Source organism: Prosopis cineraria, unplaced genomic scaffold (assembly GCF_029017545.1).
Source record: "Prosopis cineraria cultivar Desert tree isolate PC_DT_omini unplaced genomic scaffold, ASM2901754v1 PC11, whole genome shotgun sequence".
Lineage (NCBI taxonomy): Eukaryota > Viridiplantae > Streptophyta > Magnoliopsida > Fabales > Fabaceae > Prosopis > Prosopis cineraria.
The window spans coordinates 41,290,784-41,310,875 of record NW_026555342.1 but is presented as its reverse complement, the minus strand read 5'-3'; the positions used below and the strand labels follow the sequence as shown (position 1 = coordinate 41,310,875).

General features: G+C 36.2%; 1 long non-coding RNA gene across 1 annotated transcript; it reads left to right on the top strand.

The window, feature by feature from the left end:
- The first annotated feature begins 18 nt into the window (after window positions 1-18).
- Window positions 19-1,654, top strand: LOC129285251 (uncharacterized). The gene is made up of 3 exons (XR_008587133.1): window positions 19-317; window positions 982-1,047; window positions 1,595-1,654. It is a non-coding gene; the product is annotated as an uncharacterized LOC129285251 (long non-coding RNA).
- Window positions 1,655-20,092: the final 18,438 nt, after the last annotated feature.

Below are 20,092 nucleotides of genomic sequence, written 5' to 3'. Positions count from 1 at the left end.
AAAGGAGGGGTTTAGTCCCACATCGGTTAGATGTGGGAATGAAAGGCACCTCCTCATGTATAAAAAGAGGAGGTGCATTGTGGAGGAAGTATGAGGAATTTTTTATTACAATTTGTGAAAATTGCAATTAAGGGCCCAAGATGCAATTTGTGAAAATTGCAAGTAATGGCCCAAAGGTTTGAATAATTAAATTCAAACCTATAGTTTTTTTTAATATAATTTTGGGACCACAATCCCATTTTTATATTATTTTTCTCTCTTCCTCTCACGTTGCTCGGCGTTTTCTCGCAAGGGGGGATTATTTTCTTTTTCTTCAGGTATGTTCTAACTTTCCTGTTTAGATTAGCATTTAAAAATTTATTTAATTACAAAATTAATTTTATAGTTATTTTCTAAATAATATTAGCTTTCTAGTGATATGATTATTTTGTAAGATAGAGTAAATATTCTGATTAGGATTTTTTTATATGATAGTTAATCTGATGATATGATGGATTAAAAATATAGGTTAAAACTCTTAGGGATATAATAAATATTATAGGATATTTTTTTGAGGTTGAAACTCATGTTTAAGAATTTTTGAGTTAAAATCTAGATCTATATGGTTGAATTTATGTGGAATCTGAGATGTAGGGATAAACCTATGATTATTAAATATTTATTTAAGTATGAATAGGTATTTTTGAGATTATAGAAAGGTGATTTGAGGTTTCAGGATAATTCTAAAATTTTAATTTATTTTTGGATGAATTTTTAGAATATAGAAGGATGAAATTGTGATACGAGAAGTGATTTGAGGATAAAAAAAATAGTTTATTAGGGTACGAGAATTTTAGAAAAAGAATTTGGGAAGTTAAATGAGGCATAAATCTTAAATTAGTATTAATATGGATTATAGATCTAAGACTTTCTAACTCTTTAAATTAGAGTTATTTATTTTAATGTAAAATTAATATATAGTATTGTGAAATAATTATGTAGATTATATTGACAAAGATAGTGGTGAAAAAGGAGTTATGAAGGGGAACTTGTTATTCAAGACACAAGGTAACCATCATTAATGTGTTGTGATGAGTGTGTTTGTGAATGGTTATGTGTTGACTTGTTGTTTGAAAAAACTATGAATTATTGAAAATAAATATTGTTATATACTTGTTTTAAATTATTGCCAAGTGGGTCAAAAATTTATTTTTGTTTATCATGATGAGATATTATTGTTCGGCTATATTCCTGTTTGGATATTTGAATGATGCATGACTTGTCAGGGTATTTTAATATATAGTGTTAATGGGAATTTCTGTTCGGTTAATTATTACCACGTGGTAAGCCCTCATTGGACCCAATGAGTGGCGTGTCGCTTGGTCCAACTCACCTTTGGCCGGGTGATTTGGCGTCCGAGCATGGCGAAAGGAGGATATAAGGTGTAGTCATGCAATTAAATACTTGTTCGGTTTGTTTGGAAATATTGTTCGGTTAAATGTTTTGTGTGCCCACTTAGCAATCGCATGATTAGTTACATCCGCATGCATCATTACATATTAATTTTTGGTTACTGGGACTTTTAAGTCTCATTCCCATGTTAATATTTTTACAGGAGCGAGTCCGGCCGAGAAAGCACCAGAGGTGTAACTATGGTGTATGAGACACCATCTTTTACGTTGCCTCTTATTTTGGATTATACAATGTATCTTGTGCCAACTTAGGACATATCTTCTTTGTGGAACATGTAAACTCTAATCCTTTTTATTAAATATTTATATGACCATGAGAATTATGTCTGTCCCTCATGGTTTTAATTGCCTTTTTGGATCTTTTAAGACTTGTGTTATGTCTTGGATGTATCATGGTAAGAAAATTTTTCTACCATGATAATGGTTTTAATAATTTGCGAAAAATCGGTCTGTAAGTTTTGAGGGTGTTACATATTGGTATCAGAGCATCATGTTTTGAGCCTCTATTTTAGTAACACTTATTTAAACTTTTGTTTGAAACTATTATTTGTGTGAATTTAATATGTATTTATTATGTGTAGTGCATTGCATATAGTTGGTTGGCAATATACATTGTTATGGTGCTTCTCATTGTATGGCCATTATATAGCTAGGTAATTTTATTATTTATATCTTGTATCCTTTAGGAGGGGAGAGAAAATGCCTGTTACTCGCAGTAACTCAAGATTCCAACATGAGCACCTGCCACCGCCGCTGCCAAACGAGGAGCCTGACTTGGCGGAATTGAGAATGCTTGTAAAAACATTAACAGACAAGGTTCAAGGATACGAACAAGAGTTGACGGAGCTAAAGAGGCAAAAGGTAACTGAAAATGGAGATAGGGCTCATGTTGAGAGTCATGTGGGGGAAGGCAGTTCCTCACATCCTGCCACTCCGAGAGATCATGAGTTAGAAGGGAGGAAATTAGGCAGGAGGAACAGAGAGCCCCACCGACCATTACTGATGTGTGGGAAACTGTTAGGAAGTTTAACCCTCCTACGTTTGATGGTAACCTTAAACCATCCGTGGTAGAGGAATGGGTGAAGAGACTCGAGTCCATCTTTCGAGTAGTCACATGCACCAGCAATCAGAAAGTACAAGTAGCATTAGTGCTCCTAGTGAAAGGAGCAAGAGATTGGTGGGAGACAGCAGGGCCCAGGGATGATTCTACACTCACCTGGGAGGAATTCAAGGAAAAATTATTCAGGCATTACTTTCCATCAGAGTTAAGGTCTGAGAAGGAAGCGGAGTTCCATGCCTTTAAGCAAGGGAACCTCGATGAGGACACATTCATTGCTAAGTTTCAGGAGTTATCTAGATACTCCACGTACCTGCAGTATAGGGATGATTCTGAATGGAAGGCCAAGCGCTTATTGGAGAAGGCTAGACCAGAATTGAGGGAGCAATTGGCTCATCTAGATATCCGAGATTATGATGAAATGTGCATAAAACTACAAGTAGTAGCTCGCAGTAAGAAGGAGGTCGAGAGAGAGAAGAGGGGTTATTCATATAGTAGACCCCCAACCTACCCTCGACCCACTGGAGGCATTATGAAGAAAAACCATCAGGGTTCGAGTAGCTCATGGAACCAAGGAAGGCAAAAAGGGTCCATTTCAAAGGGGCCAAGGACAGAGGAGCTATCATAGTAGTTATCACGGTCACAGAGGAGCCCAACAGTATCTACCCCTGCCCCGAGTACAGCGAGCTCTCAACAGTGCACTAAATGCGGCGTCGTCATTTCGGACAGTGCTGGGTCTGTTACATTTGTGGGAAACCGGTCACATTGCAAAGTTTTGTGGGGACAACCAGGGCTCAAATATGAAGAACCCTTCCCAACATCCTACTGTCTCTGGCCGTGTGTTTGCTCTTACTCAGGACACCATGAACTCCCCAGATGCCATTAGAGGTAACATCAAAATCCTTCATCATGATATTGTTGCACTATTTGATTCGGGTGCTACACACTCTTTTATTTCTGAAACTTGTGTAAAGAACCTTGATTTGCCTGTGTGTATTTTACCTTTTGATATGAATGTGTCTACTCCTGCGGGAGAATCTGTGAGGACTGCTAAGGCATGCCTTAACCTAGTAGTCGAGTTTAAAAATAGGAAAACAACTATGGACTTAATTATCCTACCACTGAGAGGTATGGATGTAATTGTGGGAATGAATTGGATGGCTGCAAATGGTGCTATCCTAGATTGTAGAGAGAGGAGTGTGTCTTTATCTTCTTTGTCGGTGACCCCAGTCGAGACTCAAGATCATGTTTTCTTGTCGGCGGCAAGTTGATAGATGTATGAAGAAGGGTTGCCAGGCCTACATGGTTTTCTTCTCTATCCAAGCTGAGATTGATGAAGGCGTGAAGAATATCCCAATTGTCAAAGAATTTGCGGATGTATTTCCAGACGAAGTCTCCGGTTTACCCCCAAAGCGCGAGGTAGAGTTCTCAATTGAATTGGTACCCGGTACAGGGCCAATTTCTAAGGCTCCTTATCGGATGTCCCCTTCAGAGTTAGCAGAACTGAAAAAGCAAATTGAAGAGCTACTTGAGAAGGGTTTCATCAGACCGAGTGTTTCACCTTGGGGATCTCCAGTCCTTTTTGTAAAGAAGAAGGACGGAAGCCTCCGATTGTGCATTGATTATAGACAATTGAACAAAGTAACCATCAAGAACAAATATCCACTTTCGAGAATCGATGATTTGCTGGATCAGCTTGTGGGATCCGCAGTTTTCTCAAAGATTGACTTAAGGTCAGGGTACCACCAATTGAGAGTAAGAGCGGAGGATATACCTAAGACAGCATTTCGGACGAGATATGGGCATTATGAATTCATGGTGATGCCGTTTGGACTTACGAATGCTCCTGCGGTATTCATGGATTACATGAATAGGATCTTTCGACCCTATTTAGATAAGTTTGTAGTAGTGTTTATTGATGACATTCTTATTTATTCAAAGGATGAGGAGGCTCATGGTGAGCATTTAAGAATCGTCTTGCAAGTTTTGAGGGAAAATAAGCTTTATGCCAAATTAAGCAAGTGTGAATTTTGGCTCCAAGAAGTAAAGTTTTTGGGCCATGTTGTGTCCAGAGATGGAGTTGCGGTGGATCCTAGCAAGATTGATGCAGTGATGAAGTGGGAACAGCCAAAATCTGTGACAGAGATACGAAGTTTCTAGGTTTAGCAGGTTATTATCGTCGCTTTATTAAGGGATTTTCGCAAATTGCGATGCCCTTGACTAAGCTGACTAAAAAGGATGCCCCATTTATTTGGACTGACAAATGTGAAGCTGCTTTCCAAGAATTGAAAAAGAGGTTAACCACTACTCCAGTATTGACTATTCCTGACCCTGTGGTGCCGTACACTCTGTACACTGATGCTTCTTTAAAGGGTTTAGGATGTGTTTTGATGCAAGATGACCGAGTGGTTGCCTATTCCTCTAGACAGTTGAGGCCACACGAGGAAAATTACCCTACACATGACTTGGAGTTGGCTGCAGTTGTGTTTGCTCTGAAGATATGGAGACACTACTTGTATGGATCTAAGTTTCAAATCTTCAGTGACCATAAGAGCCTGAAGTATTTATTTGATCAGAAAGAGCTTAATATGAGGCAGCGACGATGGATGGAATTTCTGAAGGATTATGACTTTGAATTACATTACCATCCGGGTAAGGCTAACGTGGTAGCTGACGCCTTAAGTAGGAAGACTATTCATGCTGCACATTTGATGGTTCATGAATATCATTTGTGGAACAGTTTTCATGATGTTCCAGTGGATGTGATTGAACATCAAATGGCCGCACTCCAGGTAGCAGACTTTGAGAGCAAATTTTGGGAAGATCTCAGAGTCTCACAGCAGAGTGATGACTACTTGAAGAATATAAGGAAGGAGATAGTGGCAGGTAAAGCCCCAAATTTTACCATCTCTGATGACACAGTGATGAGATATAAAGGTAGAGTTTGTGTACCTAATGATCCAAGATTGAGGAATATCCTTTTAGAAGAGGCTCATAGGAGCAAATATACAATTCATCCCGGTATAACTAAAATGTACCATGATTTGAAGCGAGGTTGGTGGTGGCCAGGAATGAAGAAAGATGTAACTGAATTTGTTTCTAGATGTTTAACGTGTCAGAAGATAAAGATAGAACATCAGAAGCCAGCTGGAACACTGCAACCGTTAGATATTCCAAAGTGGAAATGGGATGATATTTTCATGGATTTCATCACTGGACTGCCAAGAACACCCTCGAGTAAGGATGCTATTTGGGTGATAGTAGACCGACTCACCAAATCGGCTCACTTTTTGGCGATCAAGTTTACCTCTACATTAGAGAAATTTGCTGAGATATACATTAAGGAGATAGTTAGACTTCATGGTATACCCTCTAGAATTGTGTCAGATCGTGACCCAAGGTTCACTTCAAACTTTTGGGGCGCTACAGAAGGCTATGGGTACCAGACTGAGTTTTAGCACCGCATACCACCCCTAAACAGATGGACAAACAGAGAGGACGATCCAGACTTTGGAGGACATGTTGAGAGCTTGTGCCATTGAACTACCAGGTAGTTGGGATAATCATTTGCCATTAGCTGAATTTGCTTATAATAACAGCTATCATTCTAGTATTGGGATGGCGCCTTATGAGGCCTTGTATGGAAGGAAGTGTAGATCGCCTTTGTGTTGGACAGAATTAAGTGAGAGGAGTATCATTGGTCCAGAAATTGTAGAGCAGACCACCCAGAAGATTGCAATGATTAAGCAAAAATTGCTAACCGCTCAGAGCCGACAGAAGAGCTATGCTGATAAGAGGAGACGGCCGTTAGAGTTTGAAGTAGGAGATCATGTATTTTTGAAGGTTTCTCCGGTGACAGGCATTGGTAGATCCATTAAGGCAAAGAAATTGACACCTAGATTTATGGGCCCGTATGAGATCTTGGAGCGAATTGGATCTGCTGCATATAGAGTTGCATTACCTCCACAGATTGCAGGTATCCATAATGTGTTCCACGTATCACAGTTAAGAAGTACAACCCGGATCCCTCCCATGTTATTGAACCTGAAGAAGTAGAATTGAGGGAGAATTTGACCTTTAGATCCGAACCGGAGCGAATTGAGGACTTTAAGGACAAACAACTACGCAATAAGACCATCCGACTCGTGAAGGTGATTTGGAAGGGTGGAGCCCTAGGTGATGCTACTGGGAGACCGAGGAGAGTATGAGGCGAGATTATCCACATTTATTTGCTTAGGTACATAGTTTCTAAGCTTACCAGCATTAAATTTTGAGGACAAAATTTCTAAAAGGAGGGGAGAATTGTAACATCCTAATTTTTAGATAAAAAAATTGTGAATTTAGTTTTTTTAAAATGATGATAATAATAGGAATTTATATTATTTGAGGTTATTTGAAGATAATAATATGGTTAGGCATTTAATTATGAATTAAAAACTTAAGTTTAAAATTATATAAGAAATATTTTGTTAAGATAAAATTTAAGATTTAAAAAAAATTATTTTTGTGTGTGTGTGAGTTAAAAAAAAAAAAGAAAAAGAAAGAAAGTAAAAAAAAAGGGAGGGGTTTAGTCCCACATCGGTTAGATGTGGGAATGAAAGGCACCTCCTCATGTATAAAAAGAGGAGGTGCATTGTGGAGGAAGCATGAGGAATTTTTTATTGCAATTTGGAAAATTGCAATTAAGGGCCAAGATGCAATTTGTGAAAATTGCAAGTAATGGCCCAAAGGTTTGAATAATTAAATTCAAACCTATAGTTTTTTTTAATATAATTTTGGGACCACAATCCCATTTTTATATTATTTTTCTCTCTTCCTCTCACGTTGCTCGGCGTTTTCTCGCAAGGGGGGATTATTTTCTTTTTCTTCAGGTATGTTCTAACTTTCCTATTTAGATTAGCATTTAAAAATTTATTTAATTACAAAATTAATTTTATAGTTATTTTCTAAATAATATTAGCTTTCTAGTGATATGATTATTTTGTAGGATAGAGTAAATATTTTGATTAGGATTTTTTATAGGATAGTTAATCTGATGATATGATGGATTAAAAATATAGGTTAAAACTCTTAGGGATATAATAAATATTATAGGATATTTTTTTGAGGTTGAAACTCATGTTTAAGAATTTTTGAGTTAAAATCTAGATCTATATGGTTGAATTTATGTGGAATCTGAGATGTAGGGATAAACCTATGATTATTAAATATTTATTTAAGTATGAATAGGTATTTTTGAGGTTATAGAAAGGTGATTTGAGGCTTCAGGATAATTCTAAAATTTTTAATTTATTTTTGGATGAATTTTTAGAATATAGAAGGATGAAATTGTGATACTAGAAGTGATTTGAGGATAAAAAAAAATAGTTTATTAGGGTACGAGAATTTTAGAAAAGAATTTGGGAAGTTAAATGAGGCATAAATCTTAAATTAGTGTTAATATGGATTATAGATCTAAGACTTTCTAACTCTTTAAATTAGAGTTATTTATTTTAATGTAAAATTAATATATAGTATTGTGAAATAATTATGTAGATTATATTGACAAAGATAGTGGTGAAAAAGGAGTTGTGAAGGGGAACTTGTTATTCAAGACACAAGGTAACCATTATTAATGTGTTGTGATGAGTGTGTTTGTGAATGGTTATGTGTTGTTTTGTTGTTTGAAAAAATTATGAATTATTGAAAATAAATACTGTTATATACTTGTTTGAAATTATTGCCAAGTGGGTCAAAAATTTATTTTTGTTTATCATGATGAGATATTATTGTTCGGATATATTCCTGTTTGGATATTTGAATGATGCATGACTTGTCAGGGTATTTTAATGTATGGTGTTAATGGGAATTTCTGTTCGGTTAATTATTACCACGTGGTAAGCCCTCATTGGACCCAATGAGTGGCGTGTCGCTTGGTCCAACTCACCTTTGGCCGGGTGATTTGGCGTCCGAGCATGGCGAAAGGAGGATATAAGGTGCAGTCATGCAATTAAATACTTGTTCGGTTTGTTTGAAATATTGTTCGGTTAAATGTTTTGTGTGCCCACTTAGCAATCGCATGATTAGTTACATCCGCATGCATCATTACATATTAATTTTTGGTTACTGGGACTTTTAAGTCTCATTCCCGTGGTTAATATTTTTACAGGAGCGAGTCCGGCCGAGAGAAGCACCAGAGGTGTAACTATGGTGTATGAGACACCATCTTTTACGTTGCCTCTTATTTTGGATTATACAATGTATCTTGTGCCAACTTAGGACATATCTTCTTTGTGGAACATGTAAACTCTAATCCTTTTTATTAAAAGTATTTATATGACCATGAGAATTATGTCTGTCCCTCATGGTTTTAATTGCCTTTTGGATCTTTTAAGACTTGTGTTATGTCTTGGATGTATCATGGTAAGAAAATTTTTCTACCATGATAATGGTTTTAATAATTGCGAAAAATCGGTCTGTAAGTTTTGAGGGTGTTACATATTGGTATCAGAGCATCATGTTTTGAGCCTCTATTTTAGTAACACTTATTTAAACTTTTGTTTGAAACTATTATTTGTGTGAATTTAATATGTATTTATTATGTGTAGTGCATTGCATATAGTTGGTTGGCAATATACATTGTTATGGTGCTTCTCATTGTATGGCCATTATATAGCTAGGTTAATTTTATTATTTATATCTTGTATCCTTTAGGAGGGGAGAGAAAATGCCTGTTACTCGTGGTAACTCAGGATTCCAACATGAGCACCTGCCACCGCCACTGCCAAATGAGGAGCCTGACTTGGCGGAATTGAGAATGCTTGTAAAAACATTAACAGACAAGGTTCAAGGATACAAACAAGAGTTGACGGAGCTAAAGAGGCAAAAGGTAACTGAAAATGGAGATAGGGCTCATGTTGAGAGTCATGTGGGGAAGGCAGTTCCTCACATCCTGCCACTCCGAGAGATCATGAGTTAGAAGGAGGAAATTAGGCAGGAGGAACAGAGAGCCCCACCGACCATTACTGATGTGTGGGAAACTGTTAGGAAGTTTAACCCTCCTACGTTTGATGGTAACCTTAAACCATCCGTGGTAGAGGAATGGGTGAAGAGACTCGAGTCCATCTTTCGAGTAGTCACATGCACCAGCAATCAGAAAGTACAAGTAGCATTAGTGCTCCTAGTGAAAGGAGCAAGAGATTGGTGGGAGACAGCAGGGCCCAGGGATGATTCTACACTCACCTGGGAGGAATTCAAGGAAAAATTATTCAGGCATTACTTTCCATCAGAGTTAAGGTCTGAGAAGGAAGCGGAATTCCATGCCTTTAAGCAAGGGAACCTCGATGAGGACACATTCATTGCTAAGTTTCAGGAGTTATCTAGATACTCCACGTACCTGCAGTATAGGGATGATTCTGAATGGAAGGCCAAGCGCTTATTGGAGAAGGCTAGACCAGAATTGAGGGAACAATTGGCTCATCTAGATATCCGAGATTATGATGAAATGTGCATAAAACTACAAGTAGTAGCTCGCAGTAAGAAGGAGGTCGAGAGAGAGAAGAGGGGTTATTCATATAGTAGACCCCCAACCTACCCTCGACCCACTGGAGGCATTATGAAGAAAAACCATCAGGGTTCGAGTAGCTCATGGAACCAAGGAAGGCAGAAGGGTCCATTTCAAAGGGGCCAAGGACAGAGGAGCTATCATAGTAGTTATCACGGGTCACAGAGGAGCCCAACAGTATCTACCCCTGCCCCGAGTACAGCGAGCTCTCAACAGTGCACTAAATGCGGGCGTCGTCATTTCGGACAGTGCTGGGTCTGTTACATTTGTGGGAAACCGGTCACATTGCAAAGTTTTGTGGGGACAACCAGGGCTCAAATATGAAGAACCCTTCCCAACATCCTACTGTCTCTGGCCGTGTGTTTGCTCTTACTCAGGACACCATGAACTCCCCAGATGCCATTAGAGGTAACATCAAAATCCTTCATCATGATATTGTTGCACTATTTGATTCGGGTGCTACACACTCTTTTATTTTGAAACTTGTGTAAAGAACCTTGATTTGCCTGTGTGTATTTTACCTTTTGATATGAATGTGTCTACTCCTGCGGGAGAATCTGTAGGACTGCTAAGGCATGCCTTAACCTAGTAGTCGAGTTTAAAAATAGGAAAACAACTATGGACTTAATTATCCTACCACTGAGAGGTATGGATGTAATTGTGGGAATGAATTGGATGGCTGCAAATGGTGCTATCCTAGATTGTAGAGAGAGGAGTGTGTCTTTATCTTCTTTGTTGGTGACCCCAGTCGAGACTCAAGATCATGTTTTCTTGTCGGCAGTGCAAGTTAATAGATGTATGAAGAAGGGTTGCCAGGCCTACATGGTTTTCTTCTCTATCCAAGCTGAGATTGATGAAGGCGTGAAGAATATCCCAATTGTCAAAGAATTTGCGGATGTATTTCCAGACGAAGTCTCGGTTTACCCCCAAAGCGCGAGGTAGAGTTCTCAATTGAATTGGTACCCGGTACAGGGCCAATTTCTAAGGCTCCTTATCGGATGTCCCCTTCAGAGTTAGCAGAACTGAAAAAGCAAATTGAAGAGCTACTTGAGAAGGGTTTCATCAGACCGAGTGTTTCACCTTGGGGATCTCCAGTCCTTTTTGTAAAGAAGAAGGACGGAAGCCTCCGATTGTGCATTGATTATAGACAATTGAACAAAGTAACCATCAAGAACAAATATCCACTTCGAGAATCGATGATTTGCTGGATCAGCTTGTAGGATCCGCAGTTTTCTCAAAGATTGACTTAAGGTCAGGGTACCACCAATTGAGAGTAAGAGCGGAGGATATACCTAAGACAGCATTTCGGACGAGATATGGGCATTATGAATTCATGGTGATGCCGTTTGGACTTACGAATGCTCCTGCGGTATTCATGGATTACATGAATAGGATCTTTCGACCCTATTTAGATAAGTTTGTAGTAGTGTTTATTGATGACATTCTTATTTATTCAAAGGATGAGGAGGCTCATGGTGAGCATTTAAGAATCGTCTTGCAAGTTTTGAGGGAAAATAAGCTTTATGCCAAATTAAGCAAGTGTGAATTTTGGCTCCAAGAAGTAAAGTTTTTGGGCCATGTTGTGTCCAAGATGGAGTTGCGGTGGATCCTAGCAAGATTGATGCAGTGATGAAGTGGGAACAGCCAAAATCTGTGACGGAGATACGAAGCTTTTCTAGGTTTAGCAGGTTATTATCGTCGCTTTATTAAGGGATTTTCGCAAATTGCGATGCCCTTGACTAAGCTGACTAAAAAGGATGCCCCATTTATTTGGACTGACAAATGTGAAGCTGCTTTCCAAGAATTGAAAAAGAGGTTAACCACTACTCCAGTATTGACTATTCCTGACCCTGTGGTGCCGTACACTCTGTACACTGATGCTTCTTTAAAGGGTTTAGGATGTGTTTTGATGCAAGATGACCGAGTGGTTGCCTATTCCTCTAGACAGTTGAGGCCACACGAGGAAAATTACCCTACACATGACTTGGAGTTGGCTGCAGTTGTGTTTGCTCTGAAGATATGGAGACACTACTTGTATGGATCTAAGTTTCAAATCTTCAGTGACCATAAGAGCCTGAAGTATTTATTTGATCAAAAGAGCTTAATATGAGGCAGCGACGATGGATGGAATTTCTGAAGGATTATGACTTTGAATTACATTACCATCCGGGTAAGGCTAACGTGGTAGCTGACGCCTTAAGTAGGAAGACTATTCATGCTGCACATTTGATGGTTCATGAATATCATTTGTGGAACAGTTTTCATGATGTTCCAGTGGATGTGATTGAACATCAAATGGCCGCACTCCAGGTAGCAGACTTTGAGAGCAAATTTTGGGAAGATCTCAGAGTCTCACAGCAGAGTGATGACTACTTGAAGAATATAAGGAAGGAGATAGTGGCAGGTAAGGCCCCAAATTTTACCATCTCTGAGGACACAGTGATGAGATATAAAGGTAGAGTTTGTGTACCTAATGATCCAAGATTGAGGAATATCCTTTTAGAAGAGGCTCATAGGAGCAAATATACAATTCATCCCGGTATAACTAAAATGTACCATGATTTGAAGCGAGGTTGGTGGTGGCCAGGAATGAAGAAAGATGTAACGAATTTGTTTCTAGATGTTTAACGTGTCAGAAGATAAAGATAGAACATCAGAAGCCAGCTGGAACACTGCAACGTTAGATATTCCAAAGTGGAAATGGGATGATATTTCATGGATTTCATCACTGGACTGCCAAGAACACCCTCGAGTAAGGATGCTATTTGGGTGATAGTAGACCGACTCACCAAATCAGCTCACTTTTTGGCGATCAAGTTTACCTCTACATTAGAGAAATTTGCTGAGATATACATTAAGGAGATAGTTAGACTTCATGGTATACCCTCTAGAATTGTGTCAGATCGTGACCCAAGGTTCACTTCAAACTTTTGGGGTGCGCTACAGAAGGCTATGGGTACCAGACTGAGTTTTAGCACCGCACCACCCCCAAACAGATGGACAAACAGAGAGGACGATCCAGACTTTGGAGGACATGTTGAGAGCTTGTGCCATTGAACTACCAGGTAGTTGGGATAATCATTTGCCATTAGCTGAATTTGCTTATAATAACAGCTATCATTCTAGTATTGGGATGGCGCCTTATGAGGCCTTGTATGGAAGGAAGTGTAGATCGCCTTTGTGTTGGACAGAATTAAGTGAGAGGAGTATCATTGGTCCAGAAATTATAGAGCAGACCACCCAGAAGATTGCAATGATTAAGCAAAAATTGCTAACCGCTCAGAGCCGACAGAAGAGCTATGCTGATAAGAGGAGACGGCCGTTAGAGTTTGAAGTAGGAGATCATGTATTTTTGAAGGTTTCTCCAGTGACAGGCATTGGTAGATCCATTAAGGCAAAGAAATTGACACCTAGATTTATGGGCCCGTATGAGATCTTGGAGCGAATTGGATCTGCTGCATATAGAGTTGCATTACCTCCACAGATTGCAGGTATCCATAATGTGTTCCACGTATCACAGTTGAAGAAGTACAACCCGGATCCCTCCCATGTTATTGAACCTGAAGAAGTAGAATTGAGGGAGAATTTGACCTTTAGATCCAAACCGGAGCGAATTGAGGACTTTAAGGACAAACAACTACGCAATAAGACCATCCGACTCGTGAAGGTGATTTGGAAGGGTGGAGCCCTAGGTGATGCTACTGGGAGACCGAGGAGAGTATGAGGCGAGATTATCCACATTTATTTGCTTTGGTACATAGTTTCTAAGCTTACCAGCATTAAATTTTGAGGACAAAATTTCTAAAAGGAGGGGAGAATTGTAACATCCTAATTTTAGATAAAAAATTGTGGAATTTAGGTTTTTTTAAAATGATGATAATAATAGGAATTTATATTATTTGAGGTTATTTGAAATAATATATGGTTAGGTATTTAATTATGAATTAAAAATTTAATTTAAAATTATATAAGAAATATGTTAAGATAAAATTTTAAGATTTAACATAAAAAAATTATTTTTTATGTGTGTGTTAAAAAAAAAGAAAAAAGAAAAAAAGGAAAAAAAAAAGGGGGGGGGCTTTAGTCCCACATCGGTTAGATGTGGGAATGAAAGACCTCCTCGTATAAAAAGAGGAGGTGCATGTGGAGGAAGCATGAGGAATTGTGTATTGCAATTGTGAAAAGCATGAGGGGCTAAGATGCAATTTGTGAAAATTGCAACTAATGGCCAAAGGTTTGAATAATTAAATTCAAACTATAGTTTTTTTTAATATAATTTTGGGACCACAATCCCATTTTTTATTATTTTTCTCTCTTCCTCTCACGTTGCTCGGCGTTTCTCGCAAGGGGGGATTATTTTCTTTTTCTTCAGGTATGTTCTAACTTTCCTGTTTAGATTAGCATTTAAAAATTTATTTAATTACAAAATTAATTTTATAGTTATTTTCTAAATAATATTAGCTTTCTAGTGATATGATTATTTTGTAGGATAGAGTAAATATTTTGATTAGGATTTTTTTATAGGATAGTTAATCTGATGATATGATGGATTAAAAATATAGTTAAAACTCTTAGGGATATAATAAATATTATAGAATATTTTTTGAGGTTGAAACTCATGTTTAAGAATTTTTGAGTTAAAATCTAGATCTATATGGTTGAATTTATGTGGAATCTGAGATGTAGGGATAACCTATGATTATTAAATATTTATTTAAGTATGAATAGGTATTTTGAGGTTATAGAAAGGTGATTTGAGGCTTCAGGATAATTCTAAAATTTTTATTTATTTTTGGACGAATTTTTAGAATATAGAAGGATGAAATTGTGATACTAGAAGTGATTTGAGGATAAAAAAAATAGTTTATTAGGGTACGAGAATTTTAGAAAAGAATTTGGGAAGTTAAATGAGGCATAAATCTTAAATTAGTGTTAATATGGATTATAGATCTAAGACTTTCTAACTCTTTAAATTATTAGAGTTATTTATTTTAATGTAAAATTAATATATAGTATTGTGAAATAATTATGTAGATTATATTGACAAAGATGTGGTGAAAAAAGGAGTTGTGAAGGGGAACTTGTTATTCAAGACACAAGGTAACCATTATTAATGTGTTGTGATGAGTGTGTTTGTGAATGGTTATGTGTTGACTTTTGTTTGAAAAAACTATGAATATTGAAAATAAATTTGTTATATACTTGTTTTAAATTATTGCCAAGTGGGTCAAAAATTTATTTTTGTTTATCATGATGAGATATTATTGTTCGGCTATATTCCTGTTTGGATATTTGAATGATGCATGACTTGTCAGGGTATTTAATGTATAGTGTTAATGGGAATTTCTGTTCGGTTAATTATTACCACGTGGTAAGCCCTCATTGGACCCAATGAGTGGCGTGTCGCTTGGTCCAACTCACCTTGGCCGGGTGATTTGGCGTCCGGCATGCGAAAGGGGATAAGGTGTAGTCATGCAATTAAATACTGTTCGGTTTGTTTGAAATATTGTTCGGTTAAATGTTTTGTGTGCCACTTAGCAATCGCATGATTAGTTACATCCGCATGCATCATTACATATTAATTTTGGTTACTGGGACTTTTAAGTCTCATTCCCGTGGTTAATATTTTTACAGGAGCGAGTCCGGCCGAGGAAAGCACCAGAGGTGTAACTATGGTGTATGAGACACCATCTTTTACGTTGCCTCTTATTTTGGATTATACAATGTATCTTGTGCCAACTTAGGACATATCTTCTTTGTGGAACATGTAAACTCTAATCCTTTTATTAAAAGTATTTATATGACCATGAGAATTATGATGTCTGTCCCTCATGGTTTTAATTGCCTTTTTGAGATTTTTAAGACTGTGGTATATAGTCTTGGATGTTCATGGTAAGAAAATTTTCTACCATGATAATGGTTTAATAATTTGCGAAAAATCGGTCTGTAAGTTTTGAGGGTGTTACATGAACATTAAGGATTTTGCTCTATTTTTTTTGTACTAAAACAGAGCATCCTTGTTCATTCCATATCTCATCCAATTCTCTATTCTTTCTATTCCACTTGGCTATATTAATCATTTAACCTTCCTGAAACTCCTTTAAATACAACCACAGGTTTGAATTATCTTAGACATAATAACTTATGACATTATGTTTAGCTTAAGTTTTGATAATGATAAATACAGATGAGTTAACTATACTTATGCCTAATTATTGTCATATATATAGTAGTTAACTATGACTATGGAATAAGTGTTTTAAAGTATTCTTACTTATGATGTTCTATATTACATAAGATTTGGTAAAATGATTTATGTGCATCAAAGTTATTTTATACTATCATATTTTTCTTTTTCTTAAATTAATTCTATATCTAAAAGTGTTTATAGTATTATTTTGCATAACTTGGATATATGCATATTGATACTTGAACTAACCATTTTATTTATTATTCAAGATATATCATATAAGGTTGTCCAAAGTGAATATGAGAGTAAGAATGAAGAGGAACAAAGATGAAGTTATCATTTGTATGCTACACTTATGATTAAAGAACATAAAGACAAAGAGAAGGAGGATCCAACAAGAGCTTAAAAAGAATGAAGACATTTATATAAGCTTGGATGCACCTTGGAAGCCTTGGACTTGGTAGGTATAATATTATTAGGTTAGAAGTCTGTATCTTAAACTCATTTGATTTATATATGATGTATTGACTCAAGATATCTTAAATTAAAACATGCATTTTAGCTATTAAGAGAAAAAATTAGATATAATTTTCTTTAATCATGGTTTTTATCTTTGATTACTTATATCTCACAAGGTTGGAAATGTTTTAATTAATAATTCCCATAAGGTTTTCACACTTCTTCTATTTACTTAAAATGGAGTTAAGTTGAAAAAGTTATGAACACTTTAAATCTAAGCCTTGAAAAAGCAATTGTGTAGAAAATCTATTTTGACCTTTGGTCATGTTTCAAGTCACATCTCTCATTACAAAGATTATTTAACGTAAACATATCTCATTTAAAAATATACTCAAATATATTTTTAATGATAGTTTATTTATTCAAAATGGAGTTATATTGAGAAAGATATGAAATTTCAAAGTTGAGTGTTGAGATATTGATTCTGTATAGCTTTTAGTCTTGACCTTTGTTCACTATTTTGATCTTATCTCAAATTATAAATTAAATTTGAGTATGAAACTTCTTTCATTCAAAAATAGACTTCAGGATCTTTCCAATGATATATAGTTTGTCAAATTTGGAGTTATATTGAGTGATTTAGAACCTTATGAATCTATGTGCAGTGATACCCGCAAAATCATGTGTGAGAGTAGTTGAGATGCACGTGTGATTTAGCATCAGTGTCCAAATCTTGCGTGAGAGCACCTTGCATACACACGTGAAAATGCACCCAAAAGCCCATTTTCACAAAATAGCCTCTGTAAGCAAAATCACATGTGAAACACCTTGTACTCACATGTGAAATGACCTCTAGCGCCTTATTTTTCATTCTATAGCTTTTGTGGTCCAAAACATGCATGGTTTGTCTTTTTGGCACTGCCATGTGCAATTTCTTACATGATTTGTCAAGTTCCTAGGAAAGAAATTGCACCTATACACGTGTGAAGCACTTCTAAAACACGTGTGAAGCACTTCTAAAACACATGTGATATGTCATCTTTGCTTGTGAAACTTCCAAAACACGTGTGAATTTGCTTTGGTTGCCCACAAGATTTTGCACCAATGGTTACAATCACTATGCAATGTCTCTAAACTAACTGTCATGTGATATCTCTAACACTTATTTCACTCCATGGGCTATAAATTTAATACTTTAAAACTTATCTTAACAAGTGATTAAGCTCAGAAATCATTAAACTATGAATTCATAATCATGTTTCTCTTATTATATAAAAATCATTATTCTTGAGCTAAGATAATTTATATCTTCATCATTTAAGTATTAGAGCTTCATTGTACTCATCATTACTTTTAGAGAGAGTTTCAATTAAGTGACTCACATACTCAAGACCTTTGTAAAGGTGAGGGAGAGATTTTCGTTGAAATCACAAAAGGTTGTTCTCTTGGGAATTAAAGCTCACTAGTAAAGTGAGTTGTTGTAAAGGCTTTCAAGTGCTTAAACTAAACTTGTGGATGTAATGAGGTGGCAAGAACCTACTCATGCTTGTGTTATAGTGAAGGAATCTCAAGTAGTAGCTTGGGAATTGGATATAGGCTCAAGAGGAGGAGCTGAACCAGGATAAATCATTGTTTGTAATGTCTCTTGCATTAACTCTTTATATTTTCAACAACCTTAGATTATGTAATGTTTTAGTGTGTAAAATTAAATTTGATTTATCTACATACTCGTACTCAAACTTCCATATAGAAATTGATTTTACATTTTTTAAGCTTGTGGAAATTACTTTGGCTTTCTTCCAATAAGAGTCTAATACTTGAATTTGCTTAACATTTCTATTACTCATAGTTTTGTTAAAAAGGATTTGAAAGAACTAAAAATTCCTTAAACACCCAGTTCATCCCACTCTTAGGTGTGTTGCCATATCTAACAAATTATACTTTATCATTTCCTTGATTATTGCTCATACACGTATCAAGTTTGTTGTTCTAGTAGCAATCTTTCTACTTTTCTTTCAGAGCATTTAATGCTTATTGTTGTTATTACTCTTAAGGCATTAACAACATGCAAGCATGCTTGAAAAGCACTATTTTATTGCCTCAAAAAGTGTAAGTTGCAAACTAGTGAAGAAGAAGATTGTAATGGCTATTATTTGAGTCTAACAAATCCTTCTTTATCATATACTATAAATGTGACTCATTTATAAAGCAAGATGTGAAGAAGTAACTAAGCCAACTATTTGCATTCATTTTCTCTAATATTGCTTGATATATTCATTATTCTGAGAGCCTCATTGATTATATATCTACTATAAGAGAGAGTTTCATTTTAGTAGTGATTCATTATTGAATTCACTCTATAATATTCTGTATTTCTCATCTAGAAAAGAGTAACTTAAGCTCAAAGAGCTTATAGGAATTTGTTATCACCTTTATAAGACAGAGAGATTTTTAGACTTAGTAAAGAAGTTTGAGTTGTACTGAGGCAACCAAGAGCCTAGTTTAATTTTGGTAATTAGTAAGAAATGTAACATCCTAAATTTTAATCCAATAGAACTAGTTGCTAATTAAGGGTAAATTGAGCATAGAGCTTGCTCTGTCAGGAAGGACCTAGGAGAATGATTCACGAGTGTACCCTAAACTAAGGTAAGGACTCATGATCTTACTTTGTGTAAGGCTAAGAAGTCTTGACGATCCAAGTATTGAGTATGCTCCACTAGTAGAGACTCAGGAGACCACCCATACTGATGATACCTGGTATGAGACAAAGGATTGGTAGGCCTTGTTTCATGTAAGGCTACAAGCCTCAAGCTTAGGCTGGTTTTGGCCATAAATACTTGACACTTGTTTCCAAATAACCATCAAGTGTTTATGATATTTTTTTAAAATAGGGCCCTGCATAAAGATATAAATACAGAAAAAAACAACTAGCTAGTAACTACAAATAATACAATGAATGTTTCTAATAATATTTACTATCTAGGTAACATTAAAATTCCTATACATGTAGCCTTAAAACCTAAAAAATCTATACTTAGCTTATTTGCAAACTAAGGTTCCAAAACTAAGTAGCCGATCTCAAAAAAATTCGCCAAAAAATGTGTATATATACGTAACTAACTATTGTACTGACCTAACTATTGTTGCTACCCACATATTGAAAATACATTAGGGCACCTCTTCGAGGATTTCTTCTACATGTGTAGTTGTATAACGAATGTAGTAAATGTCCTTAAAGTACTGTAAATAAATAGTCACAACAATTTCAAGTTAATAAGTAGCTAATTAAAATTGGTTAAAATTTATAATCAAAGTTTAATTAAATTTAATATATATACCTTGTCAGATAATGTGATAGGAGCATGGTTAATGTCCTTCATGAATGTTATCAA